General features: G+C 36.6%; 1 long non-coding RNA gene across 1 annotated transcript in view; it reads left to right on the top strand.

Annotated features, from left to right (window-relative positions):
* The first annotated feature begins 261 nt into the window (after positions 1-261).
* Positions 262-19,845, top strand: part of LOC110358124 (uncharacterized) — a 185,338-nt gene continuing 165,754 nt past the window's right edge. Inside the window, exons 1-3 of the long non-coding RNA XR_010474721.1 lie at positions 262-388; positions 6,859-7,034; positions 11,151-11,261. This is a non-coding gene — a long non-coding RNA (uncharacterized LOC110358124). The remainder of the gene's footprint in view (positions 389-6,858; positions 7,035-11,150; positions 11,262-19,845) is intronic.

The following is a 19,845-nucleotide window of genomic DNA, read 5'->3' as shown; positions in this document are numbered from 1 at the left end:
GAGGAGTTCTCTTTTGTTACACGTCCTGTGATCTGCAAAATGGAGGTTCTGGTACATCATACATTTTCATGGACAACATGTTTAAAACTCACCAAAGTGATTTGGGATCATGTATTTTGCATTCAGAAGTATATCTGTCCTGCAGTCAAAAGTGTGATAGCAGGTGCCACACCTGAGCAGAGTTCCAATTGATTACAGTGTAGGTGTGGTAGGGCTTTAAAGGTGTTAAAGCCTCAATTGGGTAAATACACATGGTGATGTCTTAAATTTAACTTAATGTTTTTTAGGTCCATCTTTTGCTGAAGGACAGTCTTCCTTTAGGTTCTTGAGGACCTAGCACTTACGACACCTCTAGATCTGATAACAGAGTAGTTAAGGACTTAATGAGGTACGTTCTTGGTGGCATTAGTGGTGGCATTTTTTTACACATCTGTGTATTTCCTGTATCTTCAGATAACTTTCAAAATTAGGCATTTCATTTTAACTGTAATTCTTTTGAATCAATTAATTCTCTTGAAGTAATTAAGAACATTCAGCACCTTATTTTATTAAACTAAATGGAAGCTGGCCCAGATTTACTGATTCAATTGCTTTTGATTCATGAAATCTGAGAGTGCTTTGTCTGTTGATAGGGCCAGATACCTAGAGAGATTGTTTATGGTGTTCTGGAATTGCATATATAACAGTAGCTTACAGGGGACAGGCAGGCACTTGCATTCATATGCATTCCACATATGTTCAGCAATCTTACTTATATGGATAATGTCTTTTATGGAAAAAATGCAAATGGGGAGAATATTAGGTGTTAAGAGAAGTTTTCCTTGGGCTTTTTTGGGGTCTACAAAGCAAAAGGAAAGCATAATAGATGCATGCTACATTAAAGGGGAGCAGAACATACATTAAATTCCTATGTATTTTTAATGATAAAATTGTGAATTATATTCTTGTTGCGTTTGTAATTAGAGAACAGAACAGATGGTAAAGGCTTGTTCTAAAGTAATGTGTCTATTAAAATTATCCACGTTGCTAAACTGATTGTTGTCTATAAGAGGGTTTCTTAGCCATTGAAATAGTCTGTGTGCTGATATGCATGTGATTATTACAGACCATTACATATTAGCACACACAAAGTGTGTGTATATATATATACAGACACAAATCTATACTTCTATGCTTATATGCCTTTAAATGTCACTTATTACAATTGTGAAGTAAAATGAAGCCTTGATTCTATAAAAAGCCTTCCATGTGGGTAGATAAGACATGTTGTTGTATGGTCATGTATCGTATTGTTTTCTTTATCTCCAATTTGAGCTGGAGCTGAAGTGCAGAGATTAATTTATCAGATGAGGTATTATGATACAGGACATGACAGAGACAACTATATCGCTTTGTTTTTCTTACTTGGCAGAAGCTTTCTGTATTTTTAGTCAGTATATTTGAGCTATCATCTCTGGTTTATAAATTTATCTTATCTCAGGATCTTCAGATAGTTGTGTTGGCAACCATTTTTTTCATGCCAACTATAATGTTTTCCACTATAAGGCATGCACTGAACTGATATTATCTAATAATTCTGAATGTCATAAGATTCCTTCCTGGTAACAAAGCCCCCACATTTTATGGAGTTAGGAAAGTATGAAAGACAAATTTTGCAGTTCTTATGAATAAGCTATTTGATGTATAAAGCAAAATTATTCTGACAACTTTGTATTGACTTAAAATAGGTTGCATGCAACACCCCCAAATATAACCAAGGGGTGATGTTTCTTCTCGGACCTGTTTATATCTGAAATATCTGACTCCCTGATTGCTTCCTTGACCTGAAAGCCCATCCATAAGAATGGGTATAAAGGAAGCTCCTTAGGGTGTTTCATTTCGAACTTTGGTGTATTTCTGTATCAGGGTGTGATGCTTTCATTCAGAGAAGAGACTGTGAGGCTGTGTACATGCATTTGTTTGCATGTTAAGGTCATCATAGCTCCCTACAGATGAGGCACAGTAGCTGGTATTTCCGTCATGCTGCCAATTTCAGCCAGAGGTGGAAGACAGGAAGGCCACAATAAATGTCGAGCCCCTACACTCAGGAGGAGAAATCAGCTCGTGGCATTGTTTAAAAACAGGATTTGACAAGCAAATGACTAAATATATTTCTTCAGTGATCCAACATTTCTTCTTAATGAGGCAAGTTGTCATTGACTCTGCTTGTTGTTTATAAATTCTGGCTGACTCAATCTTCATAATGTCAGAATGGTCAAAGACATCAGTAAATTGCATGAATAGAACATAATACTTGATAATTGTCCTTAGCTGGCAACATACTGAAATTTCATTTGTTCAATAGCATTTGTCCAAAATAGCATTTCCTGAATAACCTATTACTTTTCTAAAATGGATACTGTAACCTCTGTAAACGCTTAATCTACCCCAGTTTTATGCATTATGAAGTTACAAAGGCATTGCAGCTAAAGGGTGAAAGTAAAGCAGGGACATTGACTTGTTTGCGTATATAGAGCTGGACTAAATCTTTTAGTTGTGTTGTTGGTCTTGTGTCTAACATAAGTATAGTATCTTTCCTAAATCTGACACAGAAAGTGGAATCTACCACCAATACCTCACCTTTGCTGTTGTGACAGAGAAAGCTTTGCTTGGGAACTCAGACGTAGTAGTTCATATCAACGTGTTCTATTTCAAGAAAGCAAATGAAGCACTTTCCTGTCTCTCTGAAGGCTTCAAAATATGGGCTTTATGCATGTGGCAAGTAAAACTATAAAACCAGTTTGCTATAAGGAGAGTTGACCGTTGATTTGGTCTCAGTTACTGTAGAATCACGTTTTCCTTGCATGTGAGTCACATCCCTGACTATGCCTTACTTGTAGAAAAAACAGAAATTAAAGACCAAGAATCTTCCTGGCAATGCCTTCTGGCTTTGGGGGCATATCTGAAATCACATGTCCATTGTGCCTAATGCAGTACGTCCTTGAGAAAATCCACCACTTTGGGTGGTATGGGAAAAGAAATCATCCTGTAAGATCTGCTTATAGCTACTTCCTACTGTACTCTTTACTCCGCACCTGGTTTGTTCTTGCTTGCTACTAAATTGCTTTGCTATAATGCACATATCCTCTGGTTTTGGAAGTATGCCTCAGTGCATGGCTTTCCATTTAGGCAGAAAAAAATGTCAGTCCAACCCTAAAGAAAAGCAATCAAAGCTAAATAGATAGCAAAGCCACACTTTCTAGTTGAAGAACCTTTGTGCAGTGAAAATGTAAAGCAAAAGAGAGTTCTGTGTTTACTGTATTCAACTCATTTTGCTGAACCAGGAAATATGTCAAGTGTCTGATCAAATTCCAGCAGTTCATCCAATATTTGGAAAGAAATATGTGGTCAGTGCACAACCTGCAGTGAGAAGGAAACATGAAACTAATACTGAAAAACCAGCTTTATTAGAGAGACCTGTTCAGCCAGGTGGAATAGCCATCACTTTCTCCTTAAGTGGGTATTTCACACCACTGTAAATTTACCTATGCTGATTCAGAGTCACTGCCTTACGAGTCTCTGGTCAGATTCTTGTGGGGTGTAAATCAGTCGAATTCTGTTCTTTTTTTTTGTGAGCTATGCTAAGGAACTGACTCATTAAAGATTACCTCAGCCTGAGAAATGCTTCTTCATTTCCACCCAAAATGTAGCATATTTTGTCTGATTAATCATAGCCAACAAAAAATATAAATGTTTAGATAAAAATCTAGAAGATACAATGAGCTCAGTTTCATCTCCTCCTCCCACCAAAAATAGTTTGAAGTAGCATAAGCTAAAAGACTTTTTATTCTGGAACAAATATTTATGACATTTCCAAAATATCAAGTACATAGTATGTTCAATTAATTTAAAATAATTTTAAAGGTGTCTAAAAGTAATTTTTATCTTACTGCTTTAGCTAGCTTGATATGTCAGTGTAGGAGAGCATATGCTTTTGAGTTTGTAGAACAAAGGATGACTAACAGGAAAAAAAAATAAGTGGTATGATCACACAATAGCATTTAGCCTAAGTGCTACTCTTTCACTTTAGGTTTTCAAACTTGATCTATCCAGCAAAGTATCACACTGGGAAAAAATGTGACTCTATTGCTTCATTATTGAACATATATTAAGTATTACAAGAATATTTTGATCAGTAATAATTTTGGACTTTGTTCAAAGCTTGGAGAAGTGTCCGTGGTTTGGCCATTCCAGAGCTTTAGGCAGGAAAAAAAAAACAGATCAGATAGTAAATGAAAAATTAGTCCACAGAATAACTAGAACTGAGCTGTCACAATGAATCGGAATGGATTCAATGATTCCATGTATCACCCTGATTTACAGATGTGTTAAGTCTGTTTCTGTTCCAGTTTCTGTTCTTGGCTGATAAGTTTTCATAAGCAATTAGGAACCTTTTAGTTCATTCTTCGGTGGTGTCTCTAGTCATATGCTGCATAGATCAATTATATCCAAATTTGGTATTTGAAAATGTGAGTTTTGATTTAGATATCTATATACCTAAGAAAACATCCGAAACATCACATAATGATGCAGTTATTTGCAAGGCAGAGTCCTCCCTTCTTTACTTCTGCATTTTCCCCTCTCTCTTTCTCTCTTTCTCTTTTAAAAAATACCTGTTCCCCCTCCAAAGGCACAACCTGACTCATGTAGTTCAGTCTAAAATGGCAAAAAGGCAAAATCTACATTCACTCTTTCTGTTGAGGAAGAAGATGAAACAAAAAGAGTTTGGCTCTATGATACAGTAGTGATACAGAATAAACCAGCAGCCTCCTGCCATTTGTCAACATTTAAACACCAAGCAATGAGTGGAATGATTGATATGCTGAGCCACTAGTGGGTGAAATTTGTCAGAATTTCTAAGGAGTCCTGTTATTGATAGGTCCAGAGTACATCATCAATCCATCTATTATGTTGCTCTTAGCTTGGATGTAGTCCAGCATTTAAACAGCCAAAAAGGTTCTTCTGGGGTTTTTTGTTTGTTTATTTTCTACTGAGATTTCCAAACCCCTTTTGAGGCCCATATCTCTCAGTTATGAAAAAAATACTTCAGTCATTATTCTAACATTAGGAAGGATGTCATTAACTTAAAGCAATACGCCCAGCTGCATGCTCAGTACTTGCAATTGCTGAACCAACGTCTTTCACCCACCAATTGTGTAGAGGGAACAAATCATTCTTTGTCTTTAGTCAGAGATATTAGCTTTATAACTTTGTTAAGGATTTAATAAAATATGTGTGGGTTGAGTCAAAAAGGGACATGTAGTTTTAGATATTGTAATTTATGGTTGATCAGGGTTGGAGCCTGAGGAGAAATATAATGATTTAATGCACTATGTATCCTACCACTTTTTTTTTTTTTTTTTTAAGTACTGAAGTTTAAATGAAAAAAAAAAAAAAGTAAACTGAGAAGAATACAATCAAAGACAGTCTTTTAACGTGTGGCTTTGATCTTAAAAAAAATGGAAGTTGTGGTCTGTTGTTAGTAAAAATTAACAAAACATCAAGCTTTTCTTGACCAGTGAATCAGTGATTCTGTTCTGAAGCAGCATAAAAGTTTCAGTCATGCTTAGCCAAGCATTTTGGCTATAAGAACAAAACTTTTTTTTTTTTAAGTTACTGCACATCAGCTTGTCCGTGGAAAGTATCCCCTAAGTGGGACCTTGCAGCAGACAAAATAATTTGAGCCAGTCTTGCAAGAAAATGAGCAGCATGGCTGCAATTTTCTTACAGATGAAGAGTAGACATGTGGACGAGTCATCACAACTGAGTCAATGTGCAGTCATGTGCTAAGCCATAAAAGCTTGATTGGGTGTCAGCATACAAAAGGATCTTCACCTGTAAGAAGAGGGGAAGAGGTCATACATTGAACACACTCTCCATGTAACTGAAAAGGAGAGAGAATACAGGTTGTTGTCTTGTGGTTTTGTTTTGGTTTCATTTTTTATGTAACAACGAATAGAGGCTTTCAAGACACCCATGATTAGCTGACAGTTTTGGTTACTTTCAGGATTTAGGAATAATCTAAATATTAATATATTATCCCTTACTAGCTGGCTAAGCAAGTTGAAGACGATGACTAGTAAAAGGTTACAGTTTCTCCTGAAAAGATTGCCCTGGGTTTATGTATTTTCCAAGGATATTGCCTGATCTGTGGTCTGGCATGCAGTGTCAGTGACGGGATAGGGACAGGACAGCTTTTCTCCCCTTCTTTGGTTCCACTGCTACAAATAGAGGAATCTGTGAGAGGTATAAAGTTGACACTTTTTGGCAAGTATGAATTCCTCAGCAGAGACAGTAAACACTGTTAATGATATTTATTTTTTCTTCTTTAATAAAGTTTATTTTTAAAAACTGTTATTAAGCAGTTTTTCTTTGTGATAAATGCCAAGTCTTCAGTTATCCAAATAGTGAAAAATTTGGAAGCAAATAGAAAAAAACAAAACAAAACAAAATGAACCAACAACAGCTAAAAACACAAAACCAACAACAGCAACAAAACACAAAGCAAACAAACCGAAACAAAAAAAAAACAAACCAACCAGCCATCACAAGAGATGGGATACTTTTAAACACACTCAAAAAATCAAAACTTTCTCTTATTTTTTCTGTTGGGTGTTTTTTGTTTGGTTGGGGTTTTTTTGTTGTTATTGTTGGTTGGTTGGTTTTTTTTTCCCAGTTCCTGGGTTCTCTTTTTTCTCACTAATATTAGTATATTTTTATTATTTTTATATTAAGCCTTATTTATATTTTTTTAAGATATATTATATTTATATTAAGCCTTAGCACTGTTTTTCCTAATAAAAATGTTTTCTTGAACAGTGAAGGTTAGACTGTAATATGCTGAATGGGAGCAGATGAGAGAAAGCTGGGCCTGGTGAATGAAATTTAGTAAACCAGAAATGTCTACATGTCTGAAGACAACGAGTTGATCCTGGTGGCCTGTCTGCCTTTCAAACATCAAATAAAATTATATAAGCTGAGAGACATTATACGAGGTAAAACTGTGTTTTCTAATGGTCCATAGTTTCTATTATTTATATTCTTAAGTGAAAAACGATGATTAGGCATCTGAGTGCAAAAGCATTATGTACTTGACTATTTCCTTATGAATACTGTAATTACTGAAGCTGACTCATTATAAACTACATGTTTAAATTATTGCATTTTTCAGCAGCAATACTGAACCCTGAGCTATTTGATTCCTAGGCTCCAGGATTCAAGGAGAGTCGTAGGACCTTCTTTCCTGGTGTCTATGGGTCTCTGACAGTGTTTTGTGGTTCCTACCGTGCTTCCAAGTCTTAAATCATTGCTTTCACGTCATTTTGGTGATCTAGTGAGAGAAGATCATCACTATACCTTCTTATAATAAAACCCACAATGATATAATATCCTTACAGAAATCATTGAGAAAACTCTAAATAATCAAAAAGAGGCAATATAAAACCATCTGAAATTATATATAATAGACTACCATTATCCTGACTTCTAGGTCAAAGTACAGAACGTTGAATGTCAATTTTGATACGCAGTATGCTTTTGCATAAAGTTATTACATCTTGGTAATAAGGATTTGATAGAGAACTTTCTTGACATGACCTTTGTGATATACCCTTACCAATAAATCTCTGCTGTTTGATGCTTTGTTTTCCCTTTCCAAGCTTTTATTCTCTCTCTTAACCTTACCATATTGAGGTTACATCTGTATTTACTGTAGGATGTGATCGACTGTGTAAAAAAGTGCAGTTATGTTTACTAAAAATCCCAAACACTAGAGGATATTTATTGCACAGCTGACACATGCTGCACATTTTTCTGTGATGGCAATTAAATAATTACGTATCAGTGAATGAGTCAGAAAGTACTATATGTCTCAGACACAACTGGTTGCAAGCTCTCAAGGGCAATATATAGGTGAGATTTTCTCGATAACACAGCTGTAGAAATGTTCCATGTATTTCACCTAATTTAATAATTTCTGAGAAACAATAGAATTTCCTTAATGGAAACCGAAAAGGTAAGAATGGTCCAGTGACCAACATCCAAGTAAATCAGTTGGGAACAGACTTTACCTTATCGTACAATAATCTGTCTAGTTCTGATGTGAGAGAAAAGAGTACATTAAAGACTGTGAGGTAGAGAGATACTCGCAAGTGGATGGCTTTGTGAATGAAAAAAGTACATTCCAGAAATGTGTGGAGACCCTCAAGTGCTGTTGGCAAAGGCAGCTTTAAAGGTCTTCCAGGGATCTGCAGATCTTACTAAAGTAGTGGCTAATGTGGCTGCAGTTGGTGGTCCCTCAGAAGCTGAGGAAAGCTTTTGCTGCTCAGCTTCCTCAGCTCGAGGGATGAAGTGGGCTATGGGATGAAGAGAGGCAGAGCAGATGACTTGCTGCAAGTTAGAAGAGCAGTGGAAGAAAACTCTGTGGAATTATTTTGTATAAAATCCAGGGGCTGGAATCTGTGGAATATGAGGAATGCAGGTGGAAGAGGGAGGTCTTCTAGGAATATGAAGATGTTTTCTGCGTGAATTATTAGGGCCACAAGAGGGCGTTACTGGGAGAAAACAGCCTGATAAATTTTTTTTGTGAGATTGACATAGTAATCTCTGCAGATTTTATTACTTGAAATCATCACTTTTCCAAAGAGCATGATTGTCTTTTTTTGTTTTGCATATGACATTACCATTGCAGATAGTTTTTTCCTGTGCTGAGTACTAATGAGAATAGGGTGGAGACAAAATCATTATTGGAGCACGCGTCATCCTGCTGTTCATCACAGTGTTCAAGGTCTGATAGAGTTTATCAGAGGTTTTCACATTTCAAAACAGAGGATAAAGTTCTAATGCAGAATTTGCCTATGTATCTTAAATCGTCTGTCATATAATTTCTGAAGTTTTTGCATCGTTATTTATTATTATGTGTTCCTGAAGAAATTCACAAATTTCTTGGTTTTGGTCTAAAACTCTTTATCTGCTTCCTAAGCCACTGTGTAACTGCACAGCTGTTTAAAACTGTTCCCAAGAACTGTTCAGTGCTGAAGAGATTGACTCAACAAAATCGGAGCTCTCCAAGAAGAAAATGTTGATGTCCTCTTATGAGCCCTACAAGGGCAGTCAAGCTGCATTTGTCCCCTTGATTGCAATTAATGTCCCAGGAGGCTGAGAACTCACTGATGATCTCAACTGATGGTGGCTTAACCTGCCCTATGTTAAAAGGCAACTTATCAAGTTGCTTTGAATTGTTGAGTATGTGAATTGCTACAGGCATTCTCCAGGTTCTTGTTGCTAAGTCCTGGCAACTGTATTTACCATGATCTTGTGCCTTTTAAACACTCAGTTCATCTTACTTTGGGACAACATATATGGAAAATAGTTAGGAAGTCCCATGGCCATACCTTCATGAAGTTATTTCATTGCTTTTGCCTATGCTTACAGCGAGTTTTAAGTTTGCTGTTGACTTTTACAGAAAGACTTTTAATTAAGAACTCAGCAGATTGGGTGCACCTTGTCCTGTTGCAGCTATTTACTGGGAACTAAAAGTTTGGCTTCTCAAGTGGCCCTTAGCAGTGAGATATACCTTCAGTACTGATGCCAAGGTGATAATAGTCACAACTGGAAGAGAGAGAGAGTCCCTGAAAGCTAGAGGGTCTTTCTTAGAGGTGTTCAGAAGCCTTAATGGCCAAGGCTAGTTATGGGAATGGTCTAGAATAAACAGGCCATTTGGGTACTATCCGTAGTCAGATTGTTAGATATGCCACATGATGAGCTGACATAATTGCTGAAGTCAGAGTGTAATGTTTTCTGTCTTATAAACGTTATGTACAGTTTATCTATGACTTGTGACAGTACTTCTGAGCTGAATCAAATGCTATGGAACCTAGCGAACTGAGTAGCTGTGCCATCACTGGAACAGTGCTCTCAGAGTGCCAGAATTATATTAATGTTAAGACATCTCTAGGTGGTGTTTATTATTTTGGTTTAAATTCTGAAGTTGCATGTGGTGTTTGTATAGTTATTCGATCAATTAACACTATGACTGCAGATATATCAGGCTATGAATACTGTCTGTTCACGTGAAACATGAGTGTGGGGATTAGAAGAATCTTTGACTAAAGTGCCAAACACCCCAGCTATTATTTCTACAGGGAACGTAAATAAAAATCACTTGCCAGTCCCAAGCTCCTGGAAATGAGCATGTATTAAAATATTCTGATTTCTTTGGAGTCTTTGTAAACAATCATTATTTGTTTTCTGTCTCCAGTTTCTCCCATGCAAGTTTGCATTTATCTTCTGTTTCCTGTTTTGAGACAATTGAACTAAAACTCACTTCATAATTACAAACATTCAATTTGAGTAAGGTAAATCTTGCTGGAATTTTGTTCCCAGAGCTATCATTCACCAAGACACACAGCAACAAAATGATTTGGATTCTGCCTAGTTTCTTTGAATTTTCTTCTTTGGAATTACACAGCAACTATTAATTTGTATTCACTGTCTCTCTCTATTCCTATATGATTTGGGGGTTTATTGATTATTTTTCTAAATTCTTACTACTATAATAGAATTAAGTATAGATAGGAAATACACAGAGATGTATCTTTTACTTATTACCAGTTACTACAGCAACTTTCTCTCTTGTAAAGTGACCTCCATAGTAGATGGTTGGAATTTTTTAAAGCTTCCGCTAAAGCTCACCTCAACATATGAGTTACATGATTAGGGACAGAGTCTCATTACCTTCTGAAGGGAGTTCAGCTCAAGTGAAGTGAATAGAAACAAGATGATGTTTCAGAGAAAAGCTACATTAAAAGTTGTCTATTATTTGGGTCATACCCTCTAATTTGGTTCCCTTTACCAGTGTGAGCAGGAGGATCAAATCTATTGTGTAAAAAGACTGCCACTCCCAAACAATGAGGCAAATATTAATGGAGAGGAAATTGTAAGGTTATTCTTTACACCAGCAGTTGGAAATAAATATCTTAAAACAATTGCCCTTTCTGTTATGCTGAACAGTTAATTGCTGTCTTCCACTGGTAAGAGCAAATGTGCAGAGAATGCCCCATGCTTCACACAAAGGCTCCTAAATCTCCTCTGTCCCCTGCTTCTTCATGTAGGTGAAGAAGGACTTCATCTTGAAACACTGCTCTTATTCCTGCTGAAGAGTTGAAATCCCCTGTTTCGTTCAGGTGCCACTGAGTGCAGCACCGTATTCCTGTCCTGATAAGGTAAGAGATGTTCCAGGATTCCCAGATGCTCTCTATCTCTGAAAAGCTCAAGAGAAATAGAGCATATTTTAGTCAGGAAGAGTACAAAATAAACAGCATGAACCGGGGGTGAGTTTGAAAGGAAATATGCTTGGCTGACATTTTGAAATGTTATTTGAATATCCTTTCTTTTCCATGCAAGGTATGCATCTGAAATATGTGAGTCTGGCATTCAGGACACTAGAAACAGAAGGGTTAGAAGAATGTAAGAAAACCTCAGATTTTCATTTAAATTGAGGTCATATAAAAAATGAAGTTTAGAAAGTCAGGTGAATAGAAGGAATGTTTAAGATATTTACAAGCCAACTTTATAGCACCTGATATAATATACATTTACGTTCACTCTCTTTTTAGCTCTTGTGCATAGCAGTAAGGTCTGAAACAGTTACATGTCAAAGCAATTCTGATTTATTAAGATTTAGGGTCTGTCTCTGAATTGGTTTTCTTGAATGAAAGGCTCAAAAGCCTAAGGAATGGAGAATTAAATTAAAAGTACAGGTGAACTTAATTGCAACAGACATCTTAAACAGTCCTGGGGATTTAGAATGGCATGGGCCACATTGTGTCCTTGTGTGAGTGAATTAAAAACTGAACCTATTCTGAAGTTTGGTGAATGGAATTGTTGGAACAGCAGCTGAAAAGCTACATATTATTGGGATATGCTGACTTGATGGGGAATATTTTTCTTTGATTAATTTTACTGTCCTTCTCTTTTTCAAACTTTAAAGTTCTGTGAGGGAGGTTGCTACCTTTTTTTTCTTTTCTTCTCTTTTGCACAAAGGATGTAGATGAAAATCTATAAGCTAACCTTATTAAAAGAATATCTGTAGAGCTGTTTTCTTAAAAAGAATGTGATATTTCAGCTGTGGAATTTAAAGAGCTCTGGCAGAAGCTGTATTCCAGAGAGGCCTTGTGACACAGGTAGAAATCTGTGCTTATAGTTAATCGTGTTCAACATAATCCAATTGAAAAAAATCTGCATTTAACTGAGATAGTGTCCAAATACCAACTCTGCTTCCATTAGCCTGAATTTTCCCCCTTCTTTCAAAATAGTGGCTACCTCCTTTATGTTTCTTGTTGGCTTGCCCCACTTGCTTGTAAATGTTCAATATTGATTACCTCTGTCCTTCACTCTGGGAGGTCTGTCAAACACCTCATGCCAACTATTATAGGATTAGGTATATTTTGTCTATCTGAATGAAGATTTTTCAGTATCTGTTGTTTCCTGGCATCCAGCTTACAAGGGTTGCTTTAAAATACCTCACTCAGGGCCAAATCACCACTGCTAATCAGAAAACCTACAAGAAGGCCACCAGCAGGGCAGGAATTTTCGTGTGGTTTAGAGGGATGAATATTTTAAGCATCACCTACCCAAGAAACAAGGGAGTTGGACTGTAGGCTGCCAGCCTTATGGTGCCATGGGATAGCAACCATCCTATTAACACTCACCCTTAGTTGCTTTTCTGTCTCACTAGTTACCTTTTATATGCTCTGCTGATATATGCAACATTTGCTCAGCCTCTCAATTACATTCCTGTATCTTTCCTGGAAGGATGGTACCATACAAATACCAGGTACCATACTACCATTACCTCAGTCACCTTGGTGTTTCTCAGCAATGCCTCAAGAAATAATGCCATCTAGGATACCTGCTCACATCCAGGCCTTTACATCCTTGCTTGAAGCCTGTCTGGTGGGCCTGTGACCTGGACTGGTCGGGTCTGAACTGATATGTTCATGCCAGTGGAAGAAATATGGCAGGGATATTATTCTGTTCCTCCAGCCTGATAAGAGTTTTATATACTCTGCCATTTTCACAGAGGAGTAGGCACATAATCAGCCTGTTCAAGGTAAGGTTGAAACTTCAGTCTTTGGGTCGATCAGTAGAAATACACTACATTGCTACTCTCTACCATAAGAACATTGAGTCTAGAAGACAACATTACAATCTTGCTGAAGCACTTAGCTGCTGCTCTGGCCCATAAAAGTTAAGGTATTAAGACATGGACATGGACAGTTCTCATTGTAATTAAAGGCCTTAATGTGGCAATTGCCTGCTGTATGCAGTATCTTGCTTCTTAAATGCAATAAGTTCTATTTCTGTATCCTGGCACAGAGCTGTCAGAAACACTTATTTTTATTTATAGCCAGAAGATCACATGCAATGGCTTAAAGACACCTTTCTCTCTTCCCTGTAAGAACAGTGGCTCATTAAACGTGAGGATTGAAATGCAAATGTTACAGTACTTTTAAATATTGAACTGAGCAAATAGCTTCAAACCTTTCAGTCACTTAGAGAATTAACACGTGATAGCAAATACTTGCTGAAACCATCTTACAGGTCTGGTTGTCACTATCCCTTGCAGCCAGATGGATCTCAGAGCAAAATTGTATCTGCAATTCTAGTCAAATCCTTGGGTTGGAGAGCTGTTCAGCAGTATAAAAGGTGACAATACCTTACACTGTGGGTGTTGCATACCTTCATTAAAAGAGCCAGCAATGGTGCATGAGCCTGATTTTTACCCTGAAATGTTGTGATTTTTCTTGCAGCCTTTATCGCTTGTGCTTATATCTTTTATTGCCCCTGTAATGTTTCAGCAGCATGGAGCTCATCATAGGCCAGTCAGGTGCTAACATGCTTATGACCACAAGCAGCACGAGCTGAAGGCAGTGCTATGGCAGCACGGTTGTTCTGAGGTGCTCCCTTAGCAAGGATGGCTGGAGCTCTCCCAGGCAAGGCAACGATGACACCCTGGAACAGCACTCTGTGCAGGCACATCTGGAAGGACTTGACAAAACGTGTGCCAGCTTCCTTTTCCTGTCTGCATCCCCTCCTACTACCCACCTCCCCTAAACTACTGCATCATTTCTAAGCTCAAGCACAGTATAATAATACATTTACCTTCTGAGCTTCCCAGAGAGCCAGTCAAGAACTAACACATCAATATGCTTCTGGAAGGTAGGCGTTACAGTATCTCTATAGCCTCATTCCAAATGTTGAACCGCTGAAGTTGATTTTCAGCAGCAAAAAATCTGACCCAACTGGTTTCCCACACTGTTACTTTTTATCTCTTAGCCACTTTCCTTCCAGAATTATACAAAGCGTTGCAATCCTACTGAAATGATCTGAGCCTGAAGCTACGCCCAGTGACTTGGAAATCTTCCTGACTCAACTATGCTCAGACTTCAGAAAATAATAATAATCTGAAAAAAATCCTCTTTCTGAAGTGTTCTTCATGCAGACTTTAAAAGTGGGGTGTATGTATTCGGTTCATGGTGTGTGGTTCCCCCTCCACCCCCACCATAATCTGTTCTACCCTTCTGATCTATTTAGTTACCTACTATATGATAGATTAAATTTAGATATTTTTAGGCCAAAAGTGCTGTTCTGTTTGCTCAATTTATTTTTAAAGATTCATTTATTTTCTCTGTAATTTTTAGACACATCCTTTCGAAGTATTGCATCCTTTAATTTTTTTCCATGTCATTGCTTGTGGACCTCTGTATCTCTTGGCCATGATGTCAGATAGGTACGTAAATATTTACACAACATTGCTTCAGTAAATATTCACTCATTTAATAATTAATGAATTAGTCAATCTAGTTCATTTCTGGAAGGTATGGCCTTAATTAATTGGATGTAAGGAATACAGAACTGTGTGTGTTTTGATCAATACTACAACAAAGATATTTGTAAAGGCAAGAATTAAATCCAGAGTGTATGCAGAGTCTAACAGATGAATAAGTTTCTAGGCGATAAGGCAGTGCTTGAAATTTACTGCATTAACTTCTCAGTGTTATTGCCTATGTGCATATTCTTCTGTTTCAGTACTGTATTGTAAATATCAGGCAGCTTATACTTTTTATTTCTTTCAGCGTTGGCAGTTACTAGGGAATAGCAGGAATATTAGGAGGTCACTCAATAGCTTACTTTATGATAATTGTCCATGTTTAAATGTGCCTTCAAATCAGCTCCACTGTGAATTCATTTTTACAAAAGAAACTCTTCTGAAGTCCTCACACTTTAAAACTGCACTTAATGGTGAGGTCCACAACTTGAATGTGCCTTTTTTTCTGTGTGTCAGTGCTGAAAATGAATTCCTAAAGCTATTTCTCTCATCTTCCTTGTATTTATTAATATATTTGTGTGTGTATATATTCTAGTCTATACAGTCTTCTGTCCATAATAAGATGAACCTGAAAAGAGAATCAAGCAAACATGCCTGCCTTCCAATTTGCAAAGTTTAGTTAAAGTGCTTCCAAAATTCAGGCGCCTTTAACAGCTCTGTAAAAGAAGACAACAGAATATATCGGCATCTATCTGTGTTAGTGGCTTTTGTTAGGTGACATTTGGAAGCTGAGAATGTGCTTTTCATAAAAGGATAAATTTCTTTTCTTGAGTCCTGTGGTGCCAAGAAATAACAGAATATCAACTATTGAATTCTTTCTGTGTAGAAAAGTTGACTTTGGTTCATAACAGAATAATTCTTTTTACTGGGTACTACTAGATGCATCTTGAAAAATAAACTTCCACACTGGAGGAGAAGAAATGACAGAAACATTTTTTATCTATTTTACATTAAAGCTGCTTAAATATGGTGGCCTTGTGAAGCTGATATATGCGTTGGAAGGTTAAACATTTATGGAGTTCATTTCTTGCAGATGGGTCACACATGATAGTCCAAAGAGTATGGTAAATATAGTCATCCCACATGTACCATGATTGCAGAATTTCTCATAGCCCAAAAATTTATTTTTCTTCTTGATTAATTTGTAAATAACAATAAAAATAAATTATATACATTTTTAGATTTTATTTTACTTCATTACTTGGAATAAAAAGTTATTTCTAAGCCTATTGCCGTCAACAGAGACAAAATCTGATTTTATTGTCCTAGGACCAGTCCTGAAATAAAGGAAGACTAAACTATTTTCTGTTAAGTGGTTAAGTCCCTTTTTTCCCCATAGGATAAAAAATACATAGTGTAATTAGCAAGATAAAAACAGTGCTTTTAAATTCAGCATGGAAGGGAAGGCAAGAGATGCACACACCTTATGTACTTTGGAGACTTACAGTCTGTACCTACATTACCAAGTAGTGCGGGACCGACAGGAGTGAATCTGTAGAGCACACTGGTTTGTAAGGAGACCCACAGTCTGTAATATCATCTTGGTTGGCTACTGTACAGTCAATGACACACATGTGTGACTTCATATGACTTTCTCAATGATGTTGTAATATAGCCCTAGAAATCATAGAGAAGATCTGTATTTTTGACAGATGTAGAGAGAGTAAAGTGATCTTACCTCTGTCATACTTGCTTTACCCACTGGCTGGCTGCTACTCTTGCCCAAGTATGTGAGTGAAATTGAGCATTTAATAAAACACTAATTAAAGTAAATACTGTAAAAGCATTAACCTCCGTAAGGTGTTTAAATTGAATTCCTGGGTACTTTGGCATAGTTTCAGCTTTCAATAAGTTCCAATCTAACTGTATCAGATCACCAATTCAAAGACTCTGATTTTAGTTTATGGAATATTCCCGTTAATAATGATACCTTAGACATCCATTAAGTCTGGAACATTAATTTCATGGAAAACTTCCAATACAGCTCCATTAGATTTTTTTTTATTTTTTTTTTTTCTAAGCTAAATTAGCAATATAGGCTTTTAACAAATATCATAAATAGCTATATTTAATGGAAAGATTACCCAAATTAAAACCAGACCAAAATAGAAAATACAGCCCCCTCTGTTTAAGTCATGACCTTCAGAATCCTCTTATAAGTTACAAGATAAATGAACACATGAGTGGTTCAAACTTCTTGGTGTTTGATTGTTGTGTGGGCTAGGAAAACAGAGGGTGACTTATGAAACAGTCACGTGCTTTTTCCTTTTTATTTTCTGTAGATGAAATCCCTTGGTTACACAGATTGTTACAATACTTTTGTAATTGTCTTCTGAATGTGTAGTGTATGACACTAGCCATATAAAATACTGTGAAAATCTGTATGTAATCCAGATACTCTACCCTCCATCTTCATTTTTCATATTTAGATCATTTATAGGATGATTTCCCAAACAGAATGATTCCCAAATTAATAACCATAAGCCATTGAGCTTACTTTTTTTTTTTTCACCAATTTCTTGACCTGTAAGTCACATTCATCCAGTTGCAACAGAGAAGGAGGATTATACCTTCAGATTTCACAAGAATCAGCTACTGGGGAACAAGAGAAAAGTTCAGATGAGTGTTGAGGGAGGAGAAACCCAGGGGAGCTGAGCCCTCAAGTGCTCTGGCTGGCCAGCCCAGCAGCAGGTGCACAACCACCCATCAGCTGTTAGCAGAGCTCAGGCTACTTGAGCTTCTCCTGCTCACCCTGAATGTTATGGGGTATGGGGGATGCTAGAGTTACCACAGTGGTGCATGTAAAGAGGCAAAGGACACAAATCCATGGGAAATGGTTCCAGTCGCTTGACTTCTTCCATCTTTGCTTATTATCCCATCTGAACCACCTGTTAAAGCTTCCTCCAGAATGTAGGCACTCAAAACAACCTGAAATGTTTTAATCCTGTCAGGTTGAGCCAGTGTTAAGTTTCCACCAGCTAATACGTTATTAAATCAAATTCCTTCAAACTGGACTTCTTTATTAGATCTCAGTGAGATTGAAACTTTAAGCCAAAAATAGAATATGTTCATTTCATATGTATGTGTGCCAGACTCTGAGAAATTCCAGTTAGAATTTTCTTTATAACCTGAATAAATCAAGAAATGCAAAATTACTCAAACCAAGTGACATATTTAAACTTACAAAGCAGATGGGGCAGAATCAACATTGAACTTTTGGCTTTGACTCTGCATTTACTAGCTTCCAAGAACTAGCTTTTAGTGATTATCTGTTCTCAGCTGTTGCACGTTCATTTTTCATAAGCTTTTAATAATGCTAATCAGATACAGATTTTTTTTCTTTTTGCATAATGAGACATTTTTGTATGCCTTTTTCTTTTCTTTCTTTTGAAACCCCATTTCATAACTCTGGTCCCTGTCTTTTACCTGTTAATGCTTTGATGTGGATTGAGACAGGTACTGAAACCACTGTACCCATGCAATTTTGGAGACATTTGTCTTTTTGTTGTGAGGAGGAACCAGAGTCACTGTTCTTGAGTGCAAAGCAAAAGTAACAATAATATTCAGTGGATTACAGTTCCTCCTTACACAAGTAACAGTTAAAGCACAATGATTCTTCCTGTGCTGAGTGTTTTGTTAATTTCTGTTAAACCGTGTCCGCATTTCCAAATACCAGCATCAATAATACTCCTTCAGAAAAAAAATCTTCATGGAAATATATCCTTCTTGTCTGAAATACTGCAGAGAAATAAAGAGCTGTTTTCTCTGAAGTATGGGTTCCTTAAAATGATATTCCCACCATGTAGGGATTTGTATTAGTGTAAGCCATTGAGGTGATCTCCTTAATTTTATAAGCCACACACTCTGAAGATGGGCAGTCAAATCTGCTGAAAACTGAATAAGAAATCGGTTTGTTCTGTCTAAACTGTATTATCATAGCTATACTTTGTGCCTTGCATTACTGGATAATCTAGATATACAAATTCAAGAATCCATTCCCTTGGGATCTTTCAGTATTTAGCACTGTTTCTTGCTTTGCATGGAAAGTGATTTATTTTTGCCATACAATAGGTCATTTCCTCCACTCAGACCACAGACAGAACACAACTTTTACTCTCCTGTTGTTCTTGAGATTAGAAAAGTGTTGAAAGTTCTGCTTGTCCCTGATACGAATGCACACTGAGCAGAAGGCTCTTTACAGGATTAGTGTCTTCGATATGATAAAAACTACCAGGTTTTAACACTCAAAATAAGTTACCATTAAATACTATATAAAATAATCTGAAGTCTTTAAGCAAAGTTTGTAAACATGCAGGGAATTTATTATTTTAATTAGTACAAAAATCTGTAAGGTGTAAAAGCTATTTTGAAAAATTACGTTCACTTAAAATAATGACACTAGATAACCATAACTCTGCTCACATGGATAGTGGCTTCAGTAAGCCTTCCATGGTTCAAATAAACTGTTCAGAAAAATGGTGGTAGAGTCTACACCTTTAAACATCACTAGAACAAAAGAGTTTCTTGTGGGCGTTGGGTTAAGCTTCTAGCTAATTCTTTAACTCACAAGAAAGGTAAATGTGTTGTCCAGATAGATGAATTTATGTATTGAATGATTTTTTTAAAATGAGGAATTTTTTAATGCTTATTAGGATTGTTGTTTCCTTTTTATTTTAAAGCTGATTCAGAGCAATTAACTATTATTTGTCAATTGCTTTGAAGTTTGGTGAAAGGAATATACAAAGCAGACTTTTGAACTAAGCAAACAATTTTTTAGGAAAGAACACAAATCCAACATACCTGGTGATCTTTCCTACTGCTGGGGTTGAAATATTTAATGAATAAGTATTAGAGTCAGATTTGACCTTGGTTTTGTAACTGTATTTAGCACAAGAAACTGAGAAATTTTGTATTTT

Source organism: Columba livia, chromosome 9, assembly GCF_036013475.1.
Source record: "Columba livia isolate bColLiv1 breed racing homer chromosome 9, bColLiv1.pat.W.v2, whole genome shotgun sequence".
Classification (NCBI taxonomy): Eukaryota; Metazoa; Chordata; class Aves; order Columbiformes; family Columbidae; genus Columba; species Columba livia.
This window is presented reverse-complemented; position numbering and strand designations above follow the sequence as displayed.